Consider the following 13349-nt stretch of genomic DNA (forward strand, 5'->3'; position numbering starts at 1 on the left):
GGCCACCATATTCCCTCCCGGTGCCCCTGGGAGATTTGGCAGCTCCTCACATGAAGAGGTGGAGTCTATTTCCACACCTCTTGAACCTTGGTTAGGGAGCTCTGATGGACTAGTGGGTTGCACATTGAGCACTTAGCCACAGGGTCGGTCATTCAACCCCCAGTTGCTCTGCAGGAGACAGAGGAAGCTCTCCCGATTCAGCAGTTCTCCCTTGTCCTAGGGGGTCATCATGAAGCAACATGGACTCAAAGGCAGTGAGTTCTAAGATTTGAATCTGGATTGGTCTTGTGACTCATTTGTAACCAATAGAAAGTGATGGAAAGGACACTGCTCATTCCAGTCCTGGTCCCCAAGAGGCCTTGTACACATCTACTCACTCTCTTAGAGTACTGTCACCGCTGTTAACAAGCTTGAGCTAGCCTACTGGAGGATGAGAGTCCCCGTGGACCAGATGGCGTCAGCTACAATTGGCCCGGCTGGGATACCACATACATGAGAAATCCCAGCTAGGATCAGCAAAACCAACCGAGGAGTGACCCATAGCTAATGTATGAGGAAGCCCCATTCTACAACATCAACCTGAAGATTGTGGGCTAATGAAATAGATATATTTAAAAGCCTTGTCTTACCCACTAAAATTTACTTGTTGATAATAAAAGGTATTTAAACATTTGGAGGACCTTTAAAAGCTTACACACACACATATGCACATGCATAGGTAACTCAATAAGTATCAAAACCGTTATTAAATAAAGAAATATCAAAATGTGATGCTCTTGAAGTTTGACCTATGCTCTCTCTAGGTCGCTGGTCTTCTGAAGGAGCTTCCTCTCTCTAGCCTTTCCCTGAAGAATTCTGCCTTCTTCAATTTACACATTGTGATCAGTAAGATTATTGTGTCAACCTGGCCAATAAACACATGTGGGGCTAATAAGGTTGCAATTCAATTGAAGAGCAAAGAGATAAATGGCTCTGTGAGCCTCGCCTTTCTGTCTCTTGCTCTCTGATCATTGGACCAATGTGCGGCTACCTTAGCTAGTTCTCTGCCTCACCTTGCGAGCTACACTACCTGTGGGACACCCAACCTATGGATCTTGTTGCTATAGTTTGAAGTTCCTTCGAGATTTGCTTCACTGCACTGCTGGTGCATTAATCACTTGAGCTGGGGACTGTCAGATTCTGTGTCTGGCTGACTGTTGGTGACCTGCCCTGTTGTTTGCTGCCTGTGGCTGGACTGCCTGTATTGCCCCACAGAAGACTCAGCTGTCTGCTTCCTTGACTTGCACCCAGCAGGCCTCATGAGTTGAAGGACTGTCAGTGTGTTAATGGTCTCACAGAAGTGAGTTGAACTAAGCCATTTGTACTGCTCTGTGGACTCATTAGCTGTTTATTTCTTATGTTGTATACATCTGTCGACATACACACATATATATAAAATCATAAGTGTCCTGGTTTTGTTTCTCTAGAGAACCCTGTCTAACACGCACATCAAAATGGACGCTTAGTCATCCCTGAGGGGTCCAAATCCTGTTCCTTTACATGTTCGTTGAGTTTGGGGAACAAAAGGGAGTCAGAAGGGCAAGACTGGGCCATCAAATGGATAGGGTAAGGTTTCCCAGTGACATTCTTATAGGACAGCCCCATTACCATGACAGAAGAACTTTCTTGGTGCAATGTCCCTGGACTTTTCCCTCACCAATGCCATCTTAAAATTTCATAATCTTAAAAAAAATTTAATATTAAAAAAAACATCATAAGTTCCTGTGATTGTCCTGTGTTCTCTGAGAAAATCTATTAAATCACGCCTTCGAAATACTAAGAAACCGCCGCTGCTATAACCTTCTTCGCTGACCTCTCTGCCGTGAATTTAAATGGCCCAGCAGATCCCATCGTAAGACTGTGTGGAATAGACCTGTTTCGGAAGGCACCCAACGAGATGAAGGTGAGTGAATTCCTGAGGGAACATGTCCAAACCCCTTCAGGGATCAGAGAGACATGTTTCAACATCTTTTGTTTGGAATGAGCCCATGCATGTAGGAATTGGAACCCTAGTAGCCATACTTTTCTTACTTACCCATGTGTGTGTGTGTGTGTGTGTGTGTGTGTGTGTTGCCTTCATCAAAACTCCTAAAGCAGTGAATTCACACACATACACACACACACACACAACTGCTTAAATCAAGGCATTTAAAACACGTCACCATGTAGAAAGGGAATGTTTGGAAATTGACTGTGGTAGCAATTGTACATTCTACTCAGCGTGATTGAAATATGGAATGTTCTATGTAGTAAATCCCGATTCATACAACAAACAAACAAAAGATGCCAGGGCTACTTGGTTGCACATCGACAATCCGGACACTCATTGCTCTTCCTTTCATTTCTTAAATGTTTGCAGTAACTAACTTCCAAAGAGTAGTAGCTCTTGGCTATGCTCGGAAGTTCAGACTGCACTGGTTGGACTTCTTCTCATCATATTTAGAATTGAAAAATTCAAAATCCCTTGCACGGCTGGACCCTGCACCCAAACCATGACACCTATTAATAAACAAACGATAGATGTTAAAGGAACCACTTATCCAGAAAAGTCTGACCTTCTGCTGGAGTTAAAGCCCTCCTGTCTGTCAAAGCCTTTCTTTTCATTCAAGCATGCCTTATCCAGACCCCCAACACAAAAAATCACCGGAGTGAAGCATTTCAGAAAGGTTTGTAAATACAAGCAAGAATGTACATATACCTGTATCCAACCAAGTCCTTGCAGAAGAGGTATACCCATGGGCAATCAGAAAATAAATCAAAAGAATGCACCAGCCTTCGATCAGTTATCAGGCATCAAAGAACAAAAAAAAATCCTATCATTGTGTCCTCACCTCCCCAATACGATCGCTGAAGACAAATGGGTGCATAAGCAAATGTGGCGAAGAAAACTGATGGTGCCCAGCTATCAAAAGATATAGCATGTGGGGTCTTAAAGGCTTGCAGGTAAATACGCGGCCAGCTAGCTCAGAAGCAACAAAACCCACATGGAAGAAGCACACCAGGCTGTGTAAGCATGAGGTGTCAAAGGGATGAGGTATCAGGCATCAAAGAACAAAAATCATATCATTGTGAATGAGGGGGAGTGTGGAGTGGGGACCCAAAGCCCATTTGTAGGCAACTGGACATCCCCTTACAGAAGGGTCATGGGGAGGAGATGAGCCAGTAAGGGTGCAGTGTAGCAACGATGAAACCTACAACTTTCCTCTAGTTCCTAAATGCTTCCTCCCAACCCCCTTCCCACCACTATCATGATCCTAATTCTACCTTACAAATCTGGGTAGACCAGAGGATATACACTGGTTCAGATAGGAACTGGAAACACAGGGAATCCAGGACGGATGATCCCTTCAGGACCAGTGGTGAGAGTGGCAATACCAGGAGGATGGAGCGAGGGTCGGGTAGAAACGGGGAACCAATTACAGTGATCTACATATAACCTCCTCCCTGGGGGACGGACAACAGAAAAGTGGGTGAACAATGTCGGACAGTGTAAGATATGGCAAAATAATAATTTATAAATTATCAAGGGTTCATGCGGGAGGGGGAAGTGGGGAGGGAGGGGGAAAATGAGGAGCTGATGCCAGGGGCTTAGGTGGAGAGCAAATGTTTTGAGAATGATGAGGGTAACGAATGTACAAATGTGCTTTACACAATTGATGGATGTATGGATTGTGATAAGAGTTGTATGAGCCCCCAGTAAAATGATTAAAAAAAAAGAATGCACCAGCCTTCACCTAATTCACAAGAAGACACTTAAAAGAATAAGACAGAAGACAGAAACAGTCCACCTGGAAAAGGACACTCCTAGCCTAGAAAGATGTCCAAACTCGACCAAACCCCACTGCAACGGATTGATTCCAACTTCCAGCAGCCCGATGCAGGCTGTACACCTGGACGGAAGCAGATGGCTTCAACTTCCCCCAGCAGAGCAGCTGGTGGGTGAACCACCAATCTCATGGTTAGCATATGGAGACACCTGCAACCCTTCAAGCAATGCAAAGCCCAGATAAGTCTACCATGCTCTCAAATGTGATAAGCAAATGCCCGGAGGCATTCTTGATCAAAAGGGAGGAATGAGGAAGAGAATTCTAGAACTATGGCTCATGACATGACTCAGACGTCTGACCAACATCTGCTATGGACCAAACCCCATTTTGCCTTTAAAAACCCTATTTTGGATTTTAAAAGGAAGCTCCTGAAATCCCACACAGCCTGCCCCTTAGATAAAATTTCCACAGTACTTTTGATAGCAACAAGCGGCTCTACAGAAGAACCCTCTTTTGCCCCCCTATTCTGTGGATCCAAAAGTTCTTAGACAACCGTTGTGGTTAGAAATGGCAGATGCGATGAGAAGATTTGCAGCTAGTCTATAAGGACGAACGTGAGAACGACTGCGAGGATGGCGCTGCAGGACGGGCCGGTGTTTCCTTCTGCAGTACAGGGGGTTGCTATGAGTCGGACGGAGCCCACTGGAGCGCACCTAACAACCACCACAGACTCTCAGAAAATACCCTCTTCACTTCTCATGAGAAAAATGGGTTTCTAACCCCTGCCGGGGTCCTCAATAAACCCTGTACCTTCCCACACCCTTGTTCTAGACCCGCTCTGAGCTCTGCAAATGTCAACCAACCACAAATGGCTTAGCTGCACCCTTCTGCTTGTCTTTACAAGCCTTTGCAAATGAACAGGTCTCCTGAGCACACTCTCGGGGACTTCTTATCCCTGTGTTACCCCATTTTGCAAAATGTCCTTTTTGCCATCAATAACATTCTTTTTTTAAACTTTGAAATGGATCGATGGTCCTTTTTCCAGTCCAACTATCCTTGGCCAAATTAGATATTCCAAACGCCCTCAAATTGTTGTGGTGGTTAACTGATGTCTAGTTGGGTCCCATGCGTGGGGACCACATGTCCAACAGAACAAAGCATTGCCCAGTCGTGGGCTGTCTTCACCACCATTGGTTCGTGCAAGACCATTGTTACTGGTTCCCTGTGCATTCTGGGTACCCTGCAGCCCAGGGCTCTCATCTTACAGCACAATGTCAGACAGTATTCAGTCAAGAGTAGACCCCCAGAAAGTTTCTCCCTAGTCTATCTGGATGAGACAGCGTTTCCCAACCAATTGTTACAGGGATGAAGGTTTGTGCCCTGGAGCAGCAGAGCCAATTCACCAACACCACTTCAAAGAGGAAAAGAGAAGTTGTATCAGAAGGTGACCCCAGCCGGAAATCTAATGGCAACTCAGTCACTACCACTGAGCCGGTTCCGACTCACTGTGACATGACATGGTTTTCCCAGGCTGTGCATCTTTGTGGGAGCAGAAAGCCTCACCTTTCTCCTGCAGAGCAGCTGGTGGTTTTGAACTGCTGGCCTTGCAGTAAGCAGCCCATCTTGTCACCCAGCACGCCACCAGGGCTCCTTCCAACAGTAGTGCAGGCCATCTTCACGGAGTTCTTTCTGCAATCAGAACACACTGAGTGGGTAGACTTTGCAACTTACAGCCTAGGAGTCTCGTACTGACCCAGGTGCTTTACATCAACGCAGGTCGCAGGATAATCACAGGATGCCCTTGTCGACCAGGAGACAGAACAGTGAGGTTCCTTAAGTCTTAGGACAACTTCAGGGTATCTCTGTTGACTAACCAGCAGGAATCGTCCTTTAGCCGCTGACAATCAAGGAGGCAAGCAAGAGAGGCATTTGTGATGTCGAAGCAATCTTCTTCATTGTCTGCACCAACCTTCCTGGAGACAGCCTTATCGCCAGTGTTTGCTAATGAGTCACCCAGAGAACCATAAACAGCCCAAAGAGCCCGAGAGGGGGCATACCATGGTGTGAGTTAGGCTAACTACAGAATGGAAGCCTAACCGTCTTGCATGAGGGAGCGATCCTGCTGGTATTTGAAATACTGGTTGCCTGGCTTCTAGCCTTATCGCCACAGTATGCTGCCTTCTCTCCTATCGCTCACTAGCTCACAGCCACCGAGTCGATCCCTATAGGAATAGGACGGGGAGAGCTGCACCGGTGGGTTTTTGAAACTGTAACTCTTTACCGGAGTAGAAAGTCTCGTCTTTCTCCCGTGGAGTGGCTGGTAGTTTTGAACTGCGGACCTTGCAATTAGCAGTCCAAAGCCTCACCCACTATGCCACCAGTGCTCCTTGGAGGTTCAAAAAGCCACAGTGAAATGGAAAACGAGGATCCCTGGCTGTGAGGAATGGAAAACCCCAAGAGAAGGGCCCAAGCAGTTGTGGTGAAAGCTGTTCTGATGACTTAGGACCCAAGGTCAAGGCAGGCAAAATGTTGCACCCACAGAAGGGAAAGTCCAGCTTCCGTGTCCAAGAAGGGGCGCTCTGGGGAGAGGGGGGCTCCAGGGGAGCTGAGGGCAGACTGGGGCCAGGTGCTGCGGGGAGGGGGTGTCAGTTGTTGAGTGTACTGTCCGGGCCAACCAAAGGGAGAGGATGGCTGGACACGTAGTAATAGAGGGAGGGGAAAGCGTTAGCTTGCTTCATTGAAATGCTAGAAATAGAGCATAATTTAAGGGTTAGTCTGCTAGTCATCAGAGTTAGTTTGCAACAGCCCCCTCCCTGGCAGTAACATTCCTTTTAAGCTCAATCAGCAGGGATGATCTGCTGACTCAGAAAGGTGGGAAGCAAGGCCCTTAAACACAGGTAGCCAGGCAGGAAGCCTCATGGAGGGAGCGAACATGGTGCTCCAGGGGTGGCCAACGTGACCTTAGGAAAAGGTGTGTGCAGATCACTGTTTCCTGGGGTGGCTACAAAACCTGCTTTTGGTCCCATAGTGCAAGGTGGGGGGGCTATAACTTGCTTGATTTTCACTGGATTTTCAAAGCAGTTTGGAGGGAGCAAACCCCACTGTCTCCTATCTCACTCTCAGAATAAAGTTTCTCAGCTCCACCCGGTCTCGCTGGCTGAAACAGTGACAGGCAATCCTGGGTCCTTGTTTCCGGAAAACAACAAACAGCACAGGACTCAGAGAACAGGGACAATGAGGCGAGGAAGCATGCCCGGAAGGTGGGAAGAACGTATTCCCAATGCGGGCTGTGGAAGACCTGGGCTGAGCTAATTCTAGAACAGCGGTTCTCAACCTGGGGGTCGATAAACCCTTTCACAGGGGTTGCCTAAGACCATCAGAAAACATATTTCTGATGTCTTAGGAACCGGGGCACCGCTCCTCTATCCATCTCCAGGCGGGTCGCCCACATGCAGATACACCCACAAACAAGTACCTGGTGTGAATACTGTTACCCATGCTACACCATGCTTCAGGACAACATTTCATTTATTTCTAATTAGAAATAAATATTATACAATATATAATTACATATTGTTTTGTGATTAATCACTCTGCTTTAATCATGTTCAATTTGTAACAATGAAAATACATCCTGCATATCAGATATTTACATGACGATTCATACCAGTAGAAAATTATAGTTATGAAGTAGCAACAAAAATAATTTTATGGTTGGGGGTCACCGCAATGGCTCCACTTCAAGGAGAGAATCCACTACCCTTATCAGAAGGGAGTGGGCCCTACTTAGGGTGAGACAGACTATACAGTCTGAGTGCGCTAGATGGCTAATAACCTTTAGGAAGGATAAGCTCTAAGCAGCTTGTGTTGACCTCCAAGTGTACAGCCATGTACCATGTGTACTAAGCAGTGTCTCAGGTTTGGCATGTATTTGGGGAGACAGCCTGGGAAGAAATCTTTTTGTATACCAAGGTCACCAGACCTGTCTTCCTAGTCTGTCTGAGTCTGGAAGCTCTGCTGAAATCTGTCCACCACGGGCAACCCTGCTGGCTCCCGAACTACCAGTGGCCTAGCCTTCCAGCAGCACTGCAGCATGGAAGCCACCACAGGATGGCAAACTGACCGATGGGTGGTAAAATGCACGTAGTTATCTATTCATTTTTAAGGTCGATCTATTTATCCATAAAAATGTCTGTAGGATGGTAGTTATAAAGTGGAATCATATATAGTAGTGGAAATAAAGAGACTATAAGTTCATGTAAAAGCGTGGGGAAAATCTAACAAATAAGTTGAAGACCAGAAGCCAAACAGAAGACTGGGCACTGCACGATTCCGTTTACATCATGTTCAAATCCAGGGGGAGCAGGCTGACCTGCCCTTGGTGGGGGGTGGGGCGAGAGATGGGGAAGGGGGATGAGAGGCTTCTGGAATGGAGCTGATGTTGTTTCGGGGGCGGTGGGGGCTGGTATACAGGTAAGCTCCATTGGAGGGATTTCAAAGTTCTGCATATGTCTTTCCCATAAGCGTGCTGCCCTTCAATCAGAAGTTCAACCTAAAAAACAAATTGTCTCCAACACCTTCCCATTCACCTTTGGAGGCACTGAATCTCTTAAGACATGCTTGCCTGCTTTTAGAAAACTGTGGACCTGCTCAAGGGGAACAAGTGTATTGCAGGAAGCCACCAATCAGTCTAAGAATGTAAACCCGTCTTTGCATGAGAGTTCATGCACAATTTGGTGGCCACTAACCAGAGTTTCTCGTGGGACTAGTGCTTGGTAAGGTCAAGGTCAGCCCATAGAAATGAGGAGGCTAAAACATCCTATATTTCCCATGAAAACAGATCTGTTCCACAAGAAGGATCGCCACCGTGGCTGGGACCACAGACTCAAGCACAGTCACCATTCCGAGACTGGCGGCGGGCGGGGCTCCGTTCTGTTGGGCGTGGGGTTGCTAGGAGTTGGAACCCACTCAAGGGCACCTGACAATAACAGTGTCCACTGCGAATCAATCGGCCAGCCAAAGGAGTGACGTGATCATGGTAGCTCTGTCCCCTGTCAAAGGCAGAAGGCTTGAGAAGCGTAAAACAACAGAGCTGTCCAAAGTGAGAGAGAGTTTATACACCTACAAAATTGAAACATGTTCAAAAATCAACATACAACGATCAAGCGGTTCCCCGCACCACTGTTCTTAACAGGAGAACTTAGCAACGACTAGCACGTCCATCAGAACGAGGTAAGTCAAGAGCAATACGGTCATAGGATTGAACGGTAAATAACAGCTATTAAAAATGAACTGAAGGGAACCAATTACATGGAACTGTGTGTGATCTCCTCCCTGGGGGACAGACAACCAAAAAGTGGATGAAGGGAGACGTCGGACAGGGCAAGATATGACAAAATACCCATTTATAAACTATCAAGGGCTCATGCGGGAGGGGGAAGCGGGGAGGGAGGGGAAAAATGAGGACCTAATATCGGGGGTTTAAATGGAGAGAAAATGTTTTGAGAAACGATGTACAAATGCGCTTTACACAATTGATGTGTGTATGGATTGGGATAACAGTTGTATGAGCCCCTAATAAAATGTTAAAAAAAAAAGAGTATAATGCTCAAGGCTGACATTCTTTTATAGTTAAGCTAAACTATTGTTTGGTTTTAAGAAGACTTCAAGAAATTAGTTGGTTTAAAGTTTAAAGATGATTTGGGGGCAATAGTTTCAGAAATTCATCCAGGTGCGATGGCTCCAGAACATCTTCAGTCCATGTAATTTTGAAGTTCTGTTCTACATTTTCCCCTTTTTGATCAAAGATCTTCCAAAGAATCTCTGATGAAACTATTCAATCATGGTAACTGGACACCACACATCTCGGATGCCATGGAAAGGAGGCAGTAATTAAAACATAATATATACATTCACTTGATGATAAAGTTGAAGTTCTTTTTTCAAGAAAAAAAAAATGAACTGAAACCCATGTGTCGGCACGGAGACGTCTCAGAATAACGGGAGAAGAACTTAGAGTGACAGTCTATATTAGCACTACACTGTTTATCCCCATCAGAATAAAAACATACATAGGCGAGGTAGCGTGTAATACAAATAGAACACGTGGATGTCTACACGGACGTGCAGTCTTTTCCACACGGAAGAAGAAAGGAAGGGCTGGGCCCGGGGATTTCAACTCTGGTTGCTTCTTTTTACTAAAAGCACACGAATAAACATGAACGTTGACACTGAGCAATGCAGATGTTGTTACAGGGTAGTGAGTTTACGTGTGTTGGAAAGTTCTTATACAAATACAAGTAATGAGGATTTTGGAGTAAAAGAAAAGGCTATGGCGTGAAACGCCTTGGATAAATTAGCACATTGAAACGTGTGCCCTAGAGCCGGATTGGTTCCTCGTTGGGCTGCAATCCGAAGGGTCAGTAGCTCCTTCGAGCTCACCAGTCACTCCGAGGGAGAAAGATGGGGCTTTCTACTGACTCCCTTAAACAGTTGCAGCCTAGGAAACCCACAGGGGCAGTTCTAGTGTGTCCTACAGGGTTGCCATGAGTTGGTCAGGACTCAATGGCAGCGGGTGTCGGAGGGTCAAACAGGTGGCAGGACGGCTGACTGGATCTCTAGCGGTAGCCACAGCCTAGAGACCACACCAAGGAACCGTTCAGGAAGAAGGCTCCTGGACTTGGGAAGGCTCTTGTTGGGAACTGAGGGTTTTCCCTTCCCTGTGGGTCCTCGGTTGTTGGGGGATGTTACTTTGCTACTCACAGTACAACTTGCTAAGGGACACTAGCCCCATCCCCTGGGAGCTTGCTGGAAATACAGGCTCTAGGCTCAGCTGACCCATGTTCTACACACAATCAGCTTTCCAGCTGCAGCTGGTACATACAATTCCAGACACGGTGTGCTCTGTACACCATCATTAGTTCAACAGCATGTATTCCTGGTTCATGACCATCAGCATTTAGTTCTAGAAAATCTTCAGAGTAGCTGTGGACCAATCACCCAGTACACCACGTAGGGAAACTCACTGCCGGCAAGTCAACTCTGAGTCAGAGCGACCCTACAGACAGAGTAGAACTCTGTCCCTTGGGGTTTCTGAGACTTTCAATCTTGAGCAGATGGCCTCATCTTTCTCCTACAGAGCGACTGGTGGATTAGAACCACTGCCCTTTCGGTTGGTAGCCCACTGTGGAGGCTCTTAAACCATCGGGGCTCCTGGTCTCCCAGGATAGCCATTGGTAAAGTTGTAAACACTCAAGAACATTTATTTCTCAGCTACGAAAATTTCTGAGCGGAATTCATTGCAAACTATAGCCCCGGATACCTAATGACGGAGTGCATTTTGTAAGGCTGATGGAAGATTGGGTCTCCAATCTCTGTCCTTCAGGAAGTTCAAAACCCTCATCGGCTGTCTGACTTCCTCTCCCGCCGCTCAGCCTGGAACATAGCGCCCACCCTTATGAACACGCCCAATGGCCCTGTGTAAGCAGACAGTGAATGCCGAGGGTGGAGGTCAGGTGGAGGAGTGGCTATCACAGCTATTCAAACAGCACGCTTGAAAATGAGCCCTCCGCCCAGCAAGACTCTGAGAAATAAGACATGGATGCAGCTTTAAAAAAATCTTTTCATTAAGAATTCCTGCCATGTGGTCATATGCAGCATGTGTAAAAATGACTAAAAGATCCCACGGTGAATGAACGCTAAAATAAAATTGAAACCCAAGCCAACTGGGAGTGAGGCCATCACTTTCTTCAAACCACTCAAGGCCCAGGCCCAAGGAGCAGCGTCAATGAGGAAGAGCCTGCAGCCACCAGGGTTTTTTCTGTTATGTCATTAGTCAAGCTTAGCACAAACTGGTCTCTTGCTGCGTAGACTCAGCATCTCTCTGGCAGTGCAAGACGGCAGCTGTGCAGGTACACGCGTCTACTGAAAACCCTGCGAATCCCGAATAAAACCTTCCTCTCGGGGCTCTGTGGCATAGACCAGGCCAGGGATTCTGAACTCAGATTGCACCCCAGAAGCATGGGGGAGCCAGCGGAGAACGATGAAATCTAAAGTCCTTGGGACGGTGGGGAGGGAGGGTAAAAAGAGAAGCTGATCCCAAGGGCTCAAGCAGAAAGAAAACGTTTCGAAAATGATGATGGCAACAAATGTACCAACGTGTTGGTTACAATTGATGTATGGGTTGTTCTAAGAGCTGTGAGAGCCCTCAATAAAATGATTTATTTTAAAAAGAAATATATACTCCTGGGTCCTGAGGACAGGCACCAATATTGAAACACTCTGTTGTCCTTGTGTGGAGTGCTAATGACAAAGCAGGCTAAATGCTGGGCTGCTAATCAGAAGGTCAGCAGTTTGAATCCACTAGCCACTCTGAGGGAGCAAGATGAGGCAGACTGCTTCTGTAAAGATTCACAGTCTTGGAAACCCAAGGGGGGCATTCGACTCTACCCGATAAGTGAGTATCACGATAGGGTTTTGGCTTATCATTCTCATATGCTCAAGAGACCAGCTTAAAAATCGTCCTCTGAAATGGTAACCCAGCCTCACGTTTTTAATAAACAAAAGATCATGAAAGGTTAAGTGACAGAGCCGTAGGACCTGCCCCCCCCCCCACCGGCGGGGGTGTGTGTGTGTGCTTTTAAATAATTGCAAACAGGAGGGAAAGTGTCAACAACACTACGCCTAGGGGGATGGGATGATGGATGATGGACCAGTTGACATTTCCTGCCTTGAGTGAATGGATAGTGCTCATGGATCAAGTTCAACACAGACAAGACACGCGTGGGCCGTATCTGAACACAAACACGGGCTGCCTTTTGAGTGGCGAGCCCTTAGAAGCAGGCTGATGTAAGAAAGTCCTGTTGGAAGAAGGAGGTTTTCATGACAAAATTACGTAAACTCACTCCCGGGACTGAGCATGAAAAGGCAACGGAAAGGACGTGAAAACACGTGAAAGGCCTTCCTCATGAGCAGGAGTGAAAGAACCGGGGATTCTGAAGAAGGCAAGTGGACCAGAGAAGCAACAGGCTAACCAAGCAAGCACCTGGATTTCGAGTCAGGACTCATCCATCCCAGGCACAATTCACAAGTGACGTGCATCACCTGTTCCATTTCTTTTGAAACCTGAGCTTTTGAAAGCTTGTGGGAAACTCCATTACCTTTTCATTCCATTTTTAAAAATTATCTTTTGAAAGCCGCTAATGCCAATGTGAGTGTGTATAAGTGGCTTGCTGTTAGGTGCACAAGAGTTGGTCCCGACCCATAGCTCTCACATGCACAGCGGAAGGAAACACTGCCCGGTCCTGGGCCATCCTCACATTGTTCCTGTGCCTAAGAACAGTATTGGGATTCAAACAATCTAACACCTGTTTGCTGCCCTAATGACCACTTTAAGGATTAAAAAAACATATACCCTATATACTCTTGTATAAGCCAGGTTTTTTCAGCACATTTTTTTTTTTAAACATTTTATTAGGGGTTCATACAACTGTTATCCCAATCCATACACACATCAATTGTGTAAAGCGTATTTGTACATCATTT

This window comes from Echinops telfairi, unplaced genomic scaffold (assembly GCF_000313985.2).
Source record: "Echinops telfairi isolate 266 unplaced genomic scaffold, ASM31398v2 ScPeMD7_3533;HRSCAF=4204_0, whole genome shotgun sequence".
NCBI lineage: Eukaryota > Metazoa > Chordata > Mammalia > Afrosoricida > Tenrecidae > Echinops > Echinops telfairi.